Source organism: Andrographis paniculata, unplaced genomic scaffold, assembly GCF_009805555.1.
Source record: "Andrographis paniculata isolate CXL003 unplaced genomic scaffold, ASM980555v1 Contig26END, whole genome shotgun sequence".
Taxonomy (NCBI): domain Eukaryota; kingdom Viridiplantae; phylum Streptophyta; class Magnoliopsida; order Lamiales; family Acanthaceae; genus Andrographis; species Andrographis paniculata.
This window is the reverse complement of record NW_026137557.1, coordinates 358,401-374,134: the sequence shown is the minus strand read 5'-3', so window position 1 is coordinate 374,134 and position 15,734 is coordinate 358,401. Positions and strand designations below refer to the sequence as shown.

The 15,734-nt window shown below is 34.5% G+C and overlaps 1 long non-coding RNA gene across 4 annotated transcripts; it reads right to left on the bottom strand.

Annotated features, from left to right (window-relative positions):
• Positions 1-331: 331 nt before the first annotated feature.
• Positions 332-15,352, bottom strand: LOC127246143 (uncharacterized). Of its 4 annotated transcripts, XR_007837698.1 has the most exons (34): positions 15,158-15,352; positions 14,979-15,059; positions 13,931-14,885; positions 13,600-13,798; positions 13,408-13,509; positions 13,120-13,315; positions 12,927-13,034; positions 12,721-12,831; positions 12,448-12,648; positions 12,255-12,361; positions 11,767-12,160; positions 11,562-11,664; positions 10,999-11,466; positions 10,847-10,916; positions 10,599-10,755; positions 9,697-10,515; positions 9,517-9,615; positions 9,053-9,325; positions 8,478-8,885; positions 8,226-8,321; positions 7,264-7,942; positions 6,649-7,184; positions 5,537-6,016; positions 5,329-5,425; positions 4,382-4,896; positions 4,114-4,280; positions 3,959-4,021; positions 3,822-3,888; positions 3,666-3,728; positions 3,528-3,594; positions 3,368-3,434; positions 3,225-3,287; positions 732-759; positions 332-651 (listed from the first exon to the last, which is right to left on the bottom strand). It is a non-coding gene; the product is annotated as an uncharacterized LOC127246143 (long non-coding RNA). The 4 variants fall into 4 exon arrangements; XR_007837699.1 differs by having other exon boundaries at positions 8,238-8,321; positions 12,255-12,648; XR_007837700.1 differs by lacking the exons at positions 3,528-3,594; positions 3,666-3,728; positions 3,822-3,888; positions 3,959-4,021; positions 4,114-4,280 and having other exon boundaries at positions 12,255-12,648.
• Positions 15,353-15,734: the final 382 nt, after the last annotated feature.

Below are 15,734 nucleotides of genomic sequence, written 5' to 3'. Positions count from 1 at the left end.
GTAAAATGGGACTAGAGATATTGTCGCGGATGTAGTTTCAAATATCTACTTGTAAGTAGTCAATCCATGGAACAAAATTCATCATTGTGAGGACTACTCATTCCCTAGGAGATGGTTATAATGTTGCTGAGAAAAATCAGCATAACATTGATTTTCCTTAATCTTAACATATAAACATAAAGACAACATTCATTTTCTATAGTACATGAATATATTTATTGTATTGAAATTAATAATAGCATATATTATATAAAATTATATCACGTGTTACTATCAATTTATGCCCTATATTTATATTATATTAACATAAATAAGTATTGTATGTCTCAATATCTAATGTTGTTATCACTTTATTGAAGTAAAATTGCTCATTCGCCAAGAGCGATCTCCGGTCAATGTATTCAAAAATCCATTGGTAAGCGATGTCCAAAAAGCTTGTATTTTTCTATCAGGTCTAATTCTGATCTCGGATCATTTAAAATATCATATAAAATATTATTTTAATTTAAATCATTATTATATCCAAACCTCAAACCTAAACCTTGTGAAGGTTTATTAAAGACAACAATGGCACATAAAAAACAGGGGACACTTCATGAATCAACTGCAGTCGCGCCGTAACCTCGTCCATCTAGTCCTCTCGGTGTTTTTCTGAACGGATTGAAAGCAATCATCGTCAGTTCACGCGTATAAAGACAAAAAATCATCAAAGCTAAGCATGTTCCTTTTACCTCGATTCATCTCACTCGCAATCGGGGCCTAAAACAGAGTAAAATGAAATTATATATAAGAAAATTGAATAATTTTAATAAAAAATAATCATTCTAACATAAATTTATTTATTTAGAATAAATTACAAGATAAATATCGTTTAGTGTTAAATAAATATGATAGATATAAGTTTATTTTGTTAATTAAAACCTCACTCTTGACTGTTTAATTAAATGATTAAATTAAAAATAATTTAATTTGATTTATATAAAAATTTATTTTATAATTTAATTGCATTATATAATTCAAAAATATCATAACTAATTTTTAACTATAAAATTCGTATAATATAATTTATGTATAATTAAATACAGATAAAATAATTTATAAATTAAATATATATATATATTCTTCACTCCAAGTTGCCCCAATTTTGAAGGAAATCAAAATAAATTCATTTTATATTTTTTCCCCTCTCTTTCCCCATTTAAAAAAATAGAACCAAACTAGATAATTATATTTTTTTTTTCTCCCCTCCCATCCCCTACCTTCCCCTCCATTATTCTCAAACCAAACAGACCTTAAATTGATGTTCGATAGTATTATAATTTTTTCATTTTTTTGGGATCAAATTGGGTGTTTCTATTGTGGTTGAATCAAGAATAACATCATAAGGTTAGAGGGATAACACGTGGGGTTAGTGCAGCAAGATTTAGACGCCAATTTCGACAACAATAATTTAGGTGAATTTGGTATTTAATGGTTTTTTTTTTTGTTGTGGGTGTGTGTGCGAGTAGATGCTCACAATGTTTCGTTAAGCATGTTGAAAATGTGCTTCGTGTGTTTGTTTTTCGTTTTACTATACGAGCATATGCATACATTTTGTTGGTCAAAAACAGTAGTAGATTCCAACACTGTTTTATTTTGCCTGTTTAGCATAGGTTATCGTTTTTTTTTTATATTTTATTCTAGTTTCTTTCCGGTACTAGATGTCACGCATTTTCAAATTTATGTTAGATGTTCTCACACTGTGTATTATTTGTTGAGGGCCAGTGTGCCACAAATGCTTATAGATGTTCTAATTGTTTGCATATATATATATATCTTAGTATGCGTTCGAAAGCATGTAACAACATTATTTGTGTTATAATGGTATGTTTTGAGGGAAAGTGTACTAAAAAATTGAATATCTTTTATGATTATGCATGCCTTATCAAAGTTTCTATTTTGTTTTAATTTGTGTCTAATATGAATAGACAGGGTAACTAAAAGTTTTCGTCTTTTTTTGGACTATGGTGGTTGCTTTTGTTGGGTGCATTTGTTTCGAATTTGTATTTTTGCGTATTTATTTTAATTGTGTGATATATGTATCCAATATTTGTGATTTTGCTTTAATTACATGTTTGATATCAATAAAAGTTTGTATTTTTGCTAGACTATGTGACCTAAAGGTTGGATATGTAATTTTTTGTATTTGTGGTTATTGTTGCATATTTATTTTAAGTGTGTGTAAATCATTGCACATCTTTTGTGATTATACATGCCTTGTATGTTGGGGTAGACTCACGCAATACTTTTATTTTTGTTTTAATTATGTGTCTGAAATTGTTTTAATTATGATTTTTTTTTTAGATTGCATATTTGTTTGAATTTTTTATATTTGTGGTAGTTGTTGTGTATTTATTTTTTTGTTGTATGTTTTGAGGGCAACTGTACTTCTAAAATATTGTACACCTTTATATGATTGTGCATGTCTTATCTATCTATCTTTTATTATTGTGAATTTTTTGTGGTTATTGCGTATTTATTATAATTGTATATTTATTACTTGGAGTCCCTGAAAGCATGTAATAAGATTTGGTAAGGGCTAAGTGTAATCAAAATATTGTACATCTTTTATGATTGTGCATGTCTTATCCAATGAGGGTAGCTCTATCCGGAAGTTTGTATTTTTGTTTTAATTATGTGATATTATTTGCAAGTAGACATGGTAAAAGTAAATATTTGAATTTGTATTTGTACTATGTGTTTGCTTTTTGTTGGGGCATGTATTTGTTTGGAATGTGTAGTTTTTTATATTTGTGGTGACGCGTATTTATTTTAATGTATATTTATTGGAGTGCCTTGAAAGCTCGTATTGTATGTTTTGACGGCAAGTATACTCAAAACATTGTATATCTTTTATAATTGTTCATGTCTTATCTATCGGGGTAGTTGTACCCGATGTATGTAATTTTGTTTTAGTTACATGTTTGATTATCATTTGGGGTAGATACGGTAGAAGTAAAATTTTGTATTTTTTATTCAAATTATATTATTGCTTTTTGTTGGAGGCTTGTGCCTTCAAGGTTGCATATCTGTTTGGAATATGTGTTTGTTTACATTTGTGGTTGTCGTGTATTTATTTTAATTGGGTGCTTATTAATTGGGTAATAAGATTAGTTGTGTGCTTATTGTATGTTTTGATGACAAGTGTACTAATGATCCCAACAAAAAGAAAGAAAATTACGTACCAATTATTGTCGGATTTGGCCTCTAATCCTTTCCTCTACTCACGATGTTGTTCTTGATTCAACCTCAATAGAGAGAAAACACATCAGTTTGATCCTAACAAAATAAAAAAATTATAATACTATTGAGTATCAAAGTTACGTACCGATTCTTATCATGATTGGTCTGTATGCCTTGCCCCTTTAACATCACAATGTTGTTCTTGATTCAACCTCAATAGAGAGAAAACACATCAATTTGATCCCAGCAAATTGAAAAAAATATAATACTATTTAGTCTCAACAAAATGAAAGAAAGTTACGTACCAATTCTTATCATGATTGGTCTGTATGCCTTGCCCTTTTGACATCACAATTTTGTTCTTGATTCAACCTCAATAAAGAGAAAACAAAATGAAAAATCTAGCACTATTGATTCCAACAAAAAGAAAGAAAAATACGTACCAATTCTTGTCGGATTTGGCCTAAAATCTTTCCCTCTACTCATGATGTTGTTCTTGATTCAACCTCAATAAAGAAAAAACACATCAGTTTAATCCCAAAAAAATGAAAAAATTATAATATTATTGAGTCTCAACAAAATAAAAGAAAGTTACGTACCAATTCTTATCATGATTGGTCCGTATGCCTTGCCCATTTAACTTCACAATGTTGTTCTTGATTCAACCTCAATAGAGAGAAAACAAAATGAAAAATCTGGCGCTATTGATCCCAAAAAAAGAAAGAAAATTACGTACCAATTCTTGTCGGATTTGGCCTCTAATACTTCCCTCTACTCACGATGATGTTTTTGATTCAACCTCAATAGAGAGAAAACACATCAGTTTGATCCAAACAAAATGAAAAATTATAATACTATTGAGTTTCAACAAAATAAAAGAAAGTTACGTACCAATTCTTATCATGATTGTTCTTGATTTAACCTCACCAGAGTGAAAACACATCAATTTGATATCAGGCATCAATTTAATCTCAACAAAATGAAAGAAAGTTACATACCAATTCTCATCGGGTTTGGTTTATTAGCCTTGCCCCTCACGATGTTGTTCTTGATTCAACCTCAATAGAGAGAAAACACATAAATTGAGCCAAAGAAAATGAAAAAGCTATAATACGATTGAGCATCAATTTAATCTCGACAATTAAAGAAAGTTACATACCAATTCTCATGAGGTTTATCGTAAAAGTGTGAGCATCTTCAGCTGTAGGATTGCAGCTTTAAGAAGGATCGATCACAGAAGATAGTCACTGCTGAAAGATTCAAGAACCTCACTGCCATTATCATCATCGTCTTCCTCGCCTTAAATGTATGTTCGAATCCACCTGCAGACCACTTCTACAAGCAGAATTCGGTGTTGAAAAACCAGGTGGTGTGAGTGTATGTTCACCAGTTTTACCGATGATCCAAACCCATTTTCTTTCATGTCTGTTTTTCCGTTTCATTGGCAACACTATTGGAGTTCTTCTCGGATTGTCTGGATCGCCACTTGATTTCCCAGTAGACACTGATGGTGTTCCTGAAAAGTTGCTCGTTCAGATGGCCATTGCATTTGTACTGATGACAACTCTTGCCCAGATGTGTGTTGTGCTAAATGATGGAGCAGTCAATGGTGATAACTTAGCAAAGATGCACTCTCAGCTAATCCAGATGCTTGAAGGTGCTCATGGATAAGCCCTGAAGTAAGTATGGATAAGGCGGTGTTGATCAATAGAAAATTAAACAAAAACCATGATCCATATATCTAGGCAAGAAGGTATAAGAAACTGGAGTAGCAGCAGCTATGCCCTTTCGATGCATCTCAATACTTGCACGCCCGTAATGGAACAAAATATAATCTCAAAAAGAACATGTACAAATCTGACAAGACTAAGGTCACGTATGAACATTATGCCTGTATTATCCAATGTTATAACTTGTATTTCCAGATTGGATCACAATATATATAATCGAGGTAGATAGCCAAGAGGTTATTCAGCCAAATATATGTATATATATATATATCGAGGGTAAGGCTTGTCAGGAGTAATACTAGCTAAAGTGTGCACATATTTAGGCCAAGTTTCCTCTTGAAATCTAATAATAACATGAAGAAATTAGAGCCCATACCAATAAGCTCACTTGAGTTAATTCCGCCTGCCATCTATTTTGGTCACCACTGGCGGTTTGGCTCCCACTCGGATGAGCTTTGATAACTTTTCCAAACCTAAAAAAATAAACAAATAAAATTATATTAGAAAGCTTATAGCTATGGGTCCCCGTCAATTTTACAATTGATTAATAAACCAAAAAAACAGCAGCACCAAGCTACACCAACCTGAAGTTCGGTCAATATATGTGCAATAGCATCAACCTAAAAGCACTCGGCATGTAAGAGCACGAAGACAATCAAGAGCTGCAGGGGATGTCACCATTCGAGATTGGAGAAGCTGAAGAACCTTTATACCATGCCTTGAACGAACGCTTCTCTAGCTTTACGATATCCTTGTCCAAGCATGAAATCCTGCGATCTCCAACTAAACCAGAAGCAACTAATGAAGCAGATGCCTGTGATGATGAAGTGTTACCAACAGATGATGGCATAGGTGTCAGTTCCCCAGTTTGATCCCTTGATTCATTCTGATTTGGACCACCTCTGGGACATTCCTCTCTGAATTTCTGTCCCTGGAGTTTATAGCAGATTGATTCCAGCTTGGGTAGAAGAAGCTTGCTGACCTTGCATGAGACTTGGCTTATTGCTTATTCATGAAGGAGGGCACACAAGGTTTATTAACAAATTCAACGCTGGTTCAACAATCTACAATTTTGACAATGAAAATTTTCAAAGTTAATTGAGGCATGCAATTAAAATGAATACGCAAAAACACAAATTCCGAACAAATGCAACCAACAACACTTGCCCTAATATAAAATAAGCAACACGTGGGGTTAGAGCCGCAATATTTAGAGGTTAACTATGAAGGGAGTTGATAAGATTGGTTTCTGAAAATCTATGCAAATAATGAATTGACCTAGCTATTACAATAATTTTAGGTGATTTACTTTTATAATCTACAAGTGGATGCAGCAGCAAAATGTGAAGTCATATCACCCGAACTGCAAGATCCATTCAGACTTCTCCCAAAACTATAAAAATATATAAATATATGACTCTACTATTTTGACCACAAAATGTATGCATATGCTCATATAGTAAAACGAAAAGTTCAAAGCACATTCTCGTCATGCTTAACGAAAAAAATGTAAGCATCTACTCAAAGCTTAAGGCTTTCACACGGAGTGTGTTGAATGCTGAAGTGACATCCTCTAGAGGAAAAATAATCAAACTTAAGCATAAGCTAATATCAAAATTTTTTGTTCATATCAAGGAATTTATTACAAGTTTAAATTTAAAACTTTAAATCATAATATAATTAACATTACAAATACCTCATTCCCAGCAGAATGGTAGCCCCCACCATCATAGGCAGTAAATTGATAAAATCGATGAATTGGTCTTGCGATCCCACAAAACTCCATTCCAAAGCAGCATTGAGTCAATATGAATGATCACATCCATGATCATGTCCAGACGGGTTATTAGAAGTATCAGTCAGTGTCAGATCCAATTGACAAGACTGGATATCATCATACACAAGGATTTAACGCCGGGATGAATCTGATGGCAGTGATGCAAACATTGAATGCTTGGCTCAGGGCAGACATGAGGATAAATAGGTCGGACTGGTTAGCAAACTCTCAACAGATGGTGTGCATAACAAGTTCGAATCCATATGGTCTGAGTGTATGTTCACCAGTTTGGTCTATCCAACAAGAATCCACAAGTTGCTATTTCAGATGGCCATTGCATTTGTACTGATGACAACTCCTGCCCAGATGCGTGTTGTGCTAAAGATGATGGAGCAGCCAAGGATGGCATTGGTGATAGCCTAATTCAGATAATTGAAGGTGCTCATGGATAAGCCCTGAAGTTGGTGTTGATCAGAAGAAAATTAAACAAAAAACCATGATCCATATATCTAGGAAGGAATGATTATCAAATACCTAGAATGATAAGAAACTGGAGTAGCAGCAGCAATGGCTGCTCCTCTTTCAATGGTCTCAAAGTGGGGGTCGCTGCATCACTAGCTGCTAAAGTACTCGGCATGTAAGAGCACGAAGACAATCAAGAGCTGCCGGGGGTGTCACCATTCGAACCAGCCCCGCACAACCTGCTCGAGCACCTAAATCTCCAACTAAACCGGAAGCAACTAGCAGATGCCTGTGATGATGACCAACAGATGATGGCATCAGTTCCCCAGTTCGGTCCCTTGATTCAACTGATTCGGACCACGCTCGCATGCACCAATTCTATTCAATGCAAAGTGATGTAACTTCACAATTTGCTGCTGCATCCACATGTAGAGGATATTCGTAAATCATGAGTCTGTGAATAATATATTTGTCTTCTTGTTTCTGCTGCAGAGAGTCTAGGAATAATTTAGCAACTACACCAGGGATCCACGGGAACTTTTGCAATATCCGAATAGTTGACAGCATCCACAATGCAAAAAGCAGAAAAAAGAGGGTGCTTCACACGGCGTGCATTGAATGCTGAAGTGACATCCTCTAGATTTCGCCTGAGGATTGCATATATAACATCACCACTGGCATTAAATCTTATCACCGACCGTCTGATCTAATGATGGCTCCGGAGATCCCACACCTCAGAGTTTAAGATTACCTATTTCAAAGTAGAGGAAAAATAATCGAACTTAAGCATAAGCTAATATCGAAAATGTTTGTTCATATCAAGGAGTTTCTTACCATTTTAAATTTAGAACTTATTATCCAATGTTATAACATGTATTTCCAGATTGGATCACATTATATATAATCGAGGTAGATAGCCAAGAGGTTTATTCAGCCAAATATATTCAGGAGTAATACTTGCTAAAGTGTGCACATATTTAGGCCAAGTTTCCTCTTGAAATCTAATAATAACATGAAGAAACTAGAGCGCATACCAATAAGCTCACTTGAGTTAAGTCGGCTGCCATCTATTTTGGTCACCACTGGCAGTTTGGCTCCCACTCGGATGAGCTCTGATAACTTTTCCCAACCTAAAAAATTAAATAAATAAAATAATATTAGAAAGCTTATAGCTATGGGTGTGCACATGCCATTTCACCATTTGAAAAGGAAAAGCAGTTCATTCCCCGTCAATTTTTACAATTGATTAATAAACCAAAAAAATAGCAGCACCAAGCTACACCAACCTGAAGTATGGTCAATATTGCAATAGCATCAACCTAAAAGCACTCGGCATGTAAGAGCACGAAGACAATCAAGAGCTGCAGGGGATGTCACCATTCGAGGTTGGAGAAGCTGAAGAAGCATGCATTACACGAACAGCTTCTCTAGCTTGACGATATCCTTGTTCAAGCTGAGCACCAAGCCAAGAACGAAATCCTGCGATCTCCAACTAAACCAGAAGCAACTAGTGAAGCAGATGCCTGTGATGATGAAGTGTTACCAACAGATGATGGCATAGGTGTCAGTTCCCCAGTTCGAACCCTTGATCCATTCTGATTTGGACCACGCTTTGGGACATTCCTCTCTGAATTTCTGTCCCTGGAGTTTATAGCAGATTGATTTCCATGTTGGCTAGAAGAAGCTTGCTGACCCTGCATGAGACTTGGGTTATTGCTTATTGATGAAGGAGGGCACACAAGGTTTATTAACAAATTCAACGCTGGTTCAACAATCTACAACTTTGACAATGAAAATTTTCAAAGTTAATTGAGGCACAAATAACTTTAAAATAAACCATACGGTTGATGTGCAACATTACCTCAGGTTCACCATAGCCATCACGATTTGCAGCATCCAAAATGACAGCTATACCAACCCGATCATTGGTCAATGTAGCATTCACAGAAGGTTTGCGGCTATAAGGAATTTAGTGTAGGGTGTTTCTTCGAGCTTAAGACTTCGCTGCAGTAGTGCAAGGCATACATCTACTCCTTCTCATGGAGTAAAGGACCAAGAACTTCAACATACTCCCCAAGAAAAACAAGACACTGGATACAGAATTTCTCTCTGAACTTCAGAAGGGAATGACCACCTGGAATAGAAAATTCAGCAAATTCATCATTACTCTCTAGTTCCATAGGCTTTGAATTCTACAAGTATCAACATATCAAATGAAAATATAGATATATAGCCTAAATAACCATGTCTCAAACACAAATCAGTTAAAACATATAGAAAAGTGTCATCAGTAAAAGACATCTCATGAAGCATAGGACCACCAACCTTGCAAGAGCAACTGCACTGGCAGCATCCATAACAGTGGGATGAAGATATGGATGCAGCAACCACAATAGCTTCTTCATCATTCGTCTTCTTGTATTCCTGCACTAAAGAAATGCACAAATAAGTTCATGAGAAACAAGCATTCAACAAGAACCTAGAGAGGTGAGAGAACCTGCTCACCTCTAATCAGCTGTCTTAACGACCTCAGCAGCAGCAGCACCTGCAGCCTTAATGGCACGGGCAGGTGCATGGGCTGTTCTTGCTTCGGCTCAGGAGCTCTGACTGCTTTCATAACCAACTCAGTAATGTCTTTGGAGCCAACCTTGCATCGTTGGAAGCAATCATCAGTATCATCCCTTGCAAGGATGAAAGAATCGCCATTGTTTCTACCTAAACCTTTTTTAGCATCAAAAGCTTTTCTCGGTTCTTGACTTGTCATCGGACTTTTTTCTTTCCCATTCTGTCCCACTCCAGATATAATGGCAGAACCTGGAGAGGCATTCTCAGAAAATCCTTCATTGGACCTACCTCTTGATCGCGATCGATACTCCTTCAAAGTCTTCTTCCCCATGAGATTTTCCACCAGGTTTTTCTTTTGACTGGCAAAGATCCCTAATATGGCACTTCTCGTCACTATCTGCTTCAGCATCATATGCATCAACCTCAGGAGCTACACTATCAAGATGTTCCTCATCACCTCATTACACATCCCCATATGTTTGCATATTGCCACACCTCTCATCATCTCAATCAAGGTTGTCTATAGATGTGGGATCTTTTTCACGTTCACTCTCAGTAGGATGGGCTCTGATAGTCTCAGTATCCATGTGAGAACTCTCTGTCATTTGCTTTGACCTACCCCTGCCATCCTCTTTGGCCTTTAGAGCCATGCTGGACACACTTTTGTTGTCAAACAATACCTTAGAAGCTTTTGGTTTGTGTTAACCGTACTCGTAGATATCACATTATGTCAACACATCTTCCACTAGATGACCACCACTGAAAAAGCAACATCAAAAGGAAATAATGAGAGGGGAAAAAGAAAACAGTAGTAAAGTGAAAATAAAAATCTCGGAATATACTTCTCCAAGCATGCAGCCAGCAGGCCAGTAGCATAAGTGCGCAACATTTCAGCATCTGACCCTTTCCTTCTCTCTTTGTAGTTCTTCTTTTTTCGTTTTTTTTTTTTTTCCTTGGGTAAGTCCTGCATGTCCAACTCTCACCAGCCGTCTTCACAACCTATTTTTCAATTATTCAAATATCAGTCTCAGCTCCAAATCAACCCACTGAAAAGATGTAGAGATCATGAAACCAAACATGCCAATTTTACCTCCAAAATATTCTTGTTCTCTACAATCATGTGATATAGGATGTTTCTGCTTAATTAGTTCTTTTTCTTCCTGCCAATGTGAAAAAACCATATATGATTATTGAACAAACTAACAACCAATGGGATTTAGTAAACCTAAACAAGTTACCTACTTTGTTTTCTTGTTCTCTTTCGCGACTTGTTTTCCATTTTGCTGCCGGCAGGTTCAACATCTCCTTAAGTTCAACATCTTATTGGCTTTTTTTTCAATTTTTTTCTTCTCCTTCTCTTTTTTTTCATTTTTTCTTTTTTTTTCTTAATTTTTTCATCTTTGTTTCCATTTTTTTAAAAAAAGTTTTCCCCTTTTCCAGCTATTTTCTTTTTTTTTTTTTTTCCTATTTTTCAACCTTTTTTATTGATCTCTTTGCAAAATAATACAGTAAGAACAACAACAAAAAAAGCATAAACTTGCAAACTGTAACACAAAATAAGGCCAAAGATAAACCATCTCCCGCCAAAACATTTACCTTTTTAGCTTTGGCATCCAAAAGAGGATGAATATCTCTTCTCAACTTCAACAAAGTAGCAAAACCATACTTTTGAAGCATATTCTTCATGTCCATCCCTCCCATCTTCACAATCTGGTTTTAGACAATTAGAATATTAGTTTTATTTAAATCCAAATCAACCCACTTAAACGATACAGATATTAGAAAACCAAGCAAGCTAAATTTACCTCGACAATATTCAAATTCTCTTCAATCAATATAGCTCGCCACTTGTTCGAGTAGAAGAAGGCCGAGACAGGATGTTTCGGCTTTAATGGGTCTTTTTCCTTCCTATCAATGCAAAGGAACCATATATGATTATTAGTTTGATTTAACTCCAAATCAACCCACTTAAAAGAAGTAGAAATTAGAAAACTAAGCAAGCTAATTTACCTCCACAAAGTTCTTATTCTCTAAAATCAATGTAGCTCGGCACTTGTTTTCTTTCACATCACAGCTTTCTTTTTTTTCTATTTTTTTGCTTTTTTCTTTTTCTGTTACTTCAAATTTTTTTGCTTTTTTCTGTTTCTTTTCACTTCTTTTTTTTTTAACTATTTTTTTTATTCAGAATTTTTTTTTCTTTCTTTTTTTTTCTTTTCGTTTTTTTGGGTAGGCACCGCATGTCCATTGTGGTGCTGCATTATAAAGAAAACATTAATGAGATGTAATTAAGCCAAGGATATACCATCCCCTGCCCAAAAAGCTTTGGCATCCAAAAGAGGATAAAATATCTTTTCTCAACGTACTTTTAAGCACATTCTTCATGTCCTTTCTTCACCGGCACAATCTGGTTTTAGACAATTCAAATGTTAGTTTGATTCAACTCCAAATCAACCCACTTAAAATAAGTAGAAATTAGAAAACCAAGCAAGCTAATTTACCTCCACAATGTTCTTATTCTCTAAAATCAATGTAGCTCGGCACTTGTTCGAGTAGATGAAGGCCAACATAGGATGTTTTGGCCGTAATGGGTCCTTTACCTTCCTATCTGTGTAGAAGAACCATATATGATTGTATAACAAACTAACAACCAATAGGATTTAGTAAAAAGTAAACAAATTCATATATACTCACCTTTTTTTCTTTTTTTCTTTCACAGTTTTTTTTTTTTCCTTTTTTTTAAACTTTTTTGCTTTTTATCTTTCTTTTTCTTTTTTCTCTATTTTTTTTTTCATTTCTGCTTTTTTAACCGTTTTTTTTTTTTCAGATTTTTTTTTTCTTTCTTTCTTTTTTCTTTTCGTTTTTTTGGGTAGGCACTGTATGTCCATTGTGGTGCTGCATTATAAAGAAAACATTAATGAGATGTAATTAAGCCAACGATAGACTACATCCTGCCCAAACACTTACCTTTTCAGCTTTGGCATCCAAAAGATGATGAATATCTCTTCTCAACTTCAAAAGAATAGCCGGACCGTACTTTTAAGCACATTCTTCATTTCCTTTCTTCACCGGCACAATCTGGTTTTAGACAATCAAATGTTAGTGTTATTTAACTCCAAATCAACCCACTTTAAAGATATAGATATTAGAAAACCAAGCAAACAAGTTTTTACCTCAACAATGTTCTTATTCTCTTCAATCAATGTAGTTCACCGTTTGTTCGAGTAGATAGAGACATGACATAGGATGTTTTGGCTTTAATATGTCCTTTTCCTTGCTATCTATGTAAAGGAACCATATATGATTATTAAACAAACTAACAAGCAATAAGATTTTGTAAAACTAAACAAACTAATGTATACTTACTTAGTTTTCTTGTTTTCCTTCACGACTTCATTAATTGTCTTCCATTTTGCCCCCAAAAAGTTCGACATCTCGATGAAGTGAGCATTTGGATTGGCTTTCTTTTCTGTTTCATTTTTTTTTTCTTTTGTTCTTTTATTTATTTTACTTTCTTTGGGTAAGTATTGCATGTCCAACCCTCACCGACGGTCTTCAAAACCTGGTTTTAGACAATCAAAATGTTAGTTTGTCAACTCCAAATCAACCCACTTAAAAGAAGTAAAAATTAAAAAACAAACCAAGCCAGTTTACCTCCACAATGTTCTTATTTTTTACAATTAATGCAGCTTGGCACTTGTGTGAGTAGATGAAGGCCGACATAGGATGTTTAGACCTAATGAGTTCCTTTGTTTCCTGTTGATGTAAAAGAACCATATGTTATTACTAAAAAAACTAACAACCAATAGAATTTAGTGAAACTAAAGCAAATTTATATATACCCACTTTGTTTTCATGTTTTCTTTTGCAGCCATCAACAGGTTCGACATCTGCACTTTGATTGACTTTCTTTTTTTGCTTTTCTTTTTCTTTTTTCTCTTTTCTTTTTTTTTTTCCTTTTTTTCAGTTCTTTTTTTTTCTGATTTTTTTTCTCTCCGTCTTTTTGTTCATTTCTTTGAGTAGGCACTGCATTTCCATTGTGGTACTGCATTATAAAAGAAAACATTAAATGAGAACAATGCATACTTATAAACGGATTATCTAAGTTGCAATGTATAAAAGACATGAAAAATATATATTCGTAGAAAGTATTTCAATTAAAATATAGTTAACTTACCTTGAACAATGCACTCCAATCTTTCACCCGGCATTACAGCTAAATGGATAATAATAATGAGTGAACCAAGCTGAGCTCAACAAACCTCACCATGGGTTAGTGTATGCACTCATGTTAAATCATAAAAATGACAATCCTATAGGCTTGCATGTCAATCATATCTCCCTCACTTAAGGGACCTAATGACAAGTATCAGGGGGTCTTTAAACAGGTGTAATGGGGCTCGGGGTATAGGTAGAAAAAAGATAATGAACGGCTAAAAGTGTCGAAACAACAATGGAAAGAATTAAAGCATATCACTTGTAAGAACTGAAATCAACATTACATTGGTAACCGTAACTCCACTAATCTTTTGTTTTTTTTTTTGTTTTCTTTTTTCTTTTTTGTGCTGCTTTGTTTCAGCACTTTGTTTTTTGTTTTGTTTTTTTTTTCTTTTGTTTTGTTGGGGTCTAGCCCCTTTGTTTTATTTTCTTTTTTGTAAACATCAACAACACTATACTTTCCCTTTCTACATTTTATACAAGAAGAATATAAATGATAGCCATAAAACTTCCACTCTTCCTTCGACACAAGGATCAATATAAGGTATAAATCCAAAAAATGGTATATGGCTAAAGGATTAATGATTAATTGAAGAATGAAAAGGTTATAAAAAGGCTCAACAGTGTTCACTAGTGGATAAAATTTTTTGGTAGGATGATTTAAGCCAAGTAGGTATACCTAATGCCCCCGTCATCTTACTTCTATCAGGTCCTCATGTGTGTTCAACATGCATTTCGAGGCAAGTTCTAGAATGTCAATTTAGATCTAACATCACACATGAAAAAAAAAATATAAATAGACTGCTCTAGGCTCAAAGTCCTCACATAGGAAGGAAATAAAATATTAAGCTCGGCAAGGTTCAAACATCAATGGATGGCAAGTGAAATAACAATGCATCGACATAGTTGATATCCTGGAAGGGGGAAATATAAAGTCCATGAGCCCCAAACAAGAAATTGCAAAAGAAGACCAATCTAATCCAAGATGAACAGAAAACCCAACTTACAGGGGTCCGGTGGGCAGAGCAGAGCAGAACGAAAGAAGGCCGGGCAAAGCGTTGGTTTTTCTCCTTTCTCTCGATCTTGTTCTGCAATCAGACGAAGAAACTTGTAAAATCGAACCGATTCGATTAAAGAAAAATGAAAAAATCGAATGAAGAAGTGGATTGAATTTAAAATGGAAAACCTAAGACGGATGATTAGGGACGACGGACTTTCTTATGGCCGCCGGCCGAAGACCGGCGTAGACGACGGAAGACAGCCTCTTCCATGATCGATTTCCTCTCTTCTTGTCTCTGGACTTTCTCTTCTCTCCATTTACATCCCTCTCTCTCTCCCATCCCTTTCTCTCTCTCGTGCTTCTTTCTAGTTTCTTCCTTACCGTTATGAAGTTCGGTTTAATTATGGTAATAATTTTTCAAATTTTTATAACTTAAAAATACTACTAGTTAAAAATTATATTATTATTTTTCATATAAAAAAAACTATTAAATCAAATTATCGTTCGGCCTCCTTGTAATTAATTATTTTAAAATAGAATGAGATATTTTATTTATTTAATATTTTATTGATAAAATAGATAATTAATTTTTGCATAAATTATTTTTATATTTGGAGTAATTATTTGTAGCCGTATTAAAACTCTAAAAATATAAATTAAATTTAGATGAAATTTTTTTTATAGTAGCAAATTATTAATGTAGTTATGCAAAATATAAATTAAAATTTTAGATCAACTGGTGTCATTTGATTAACATTGGTAT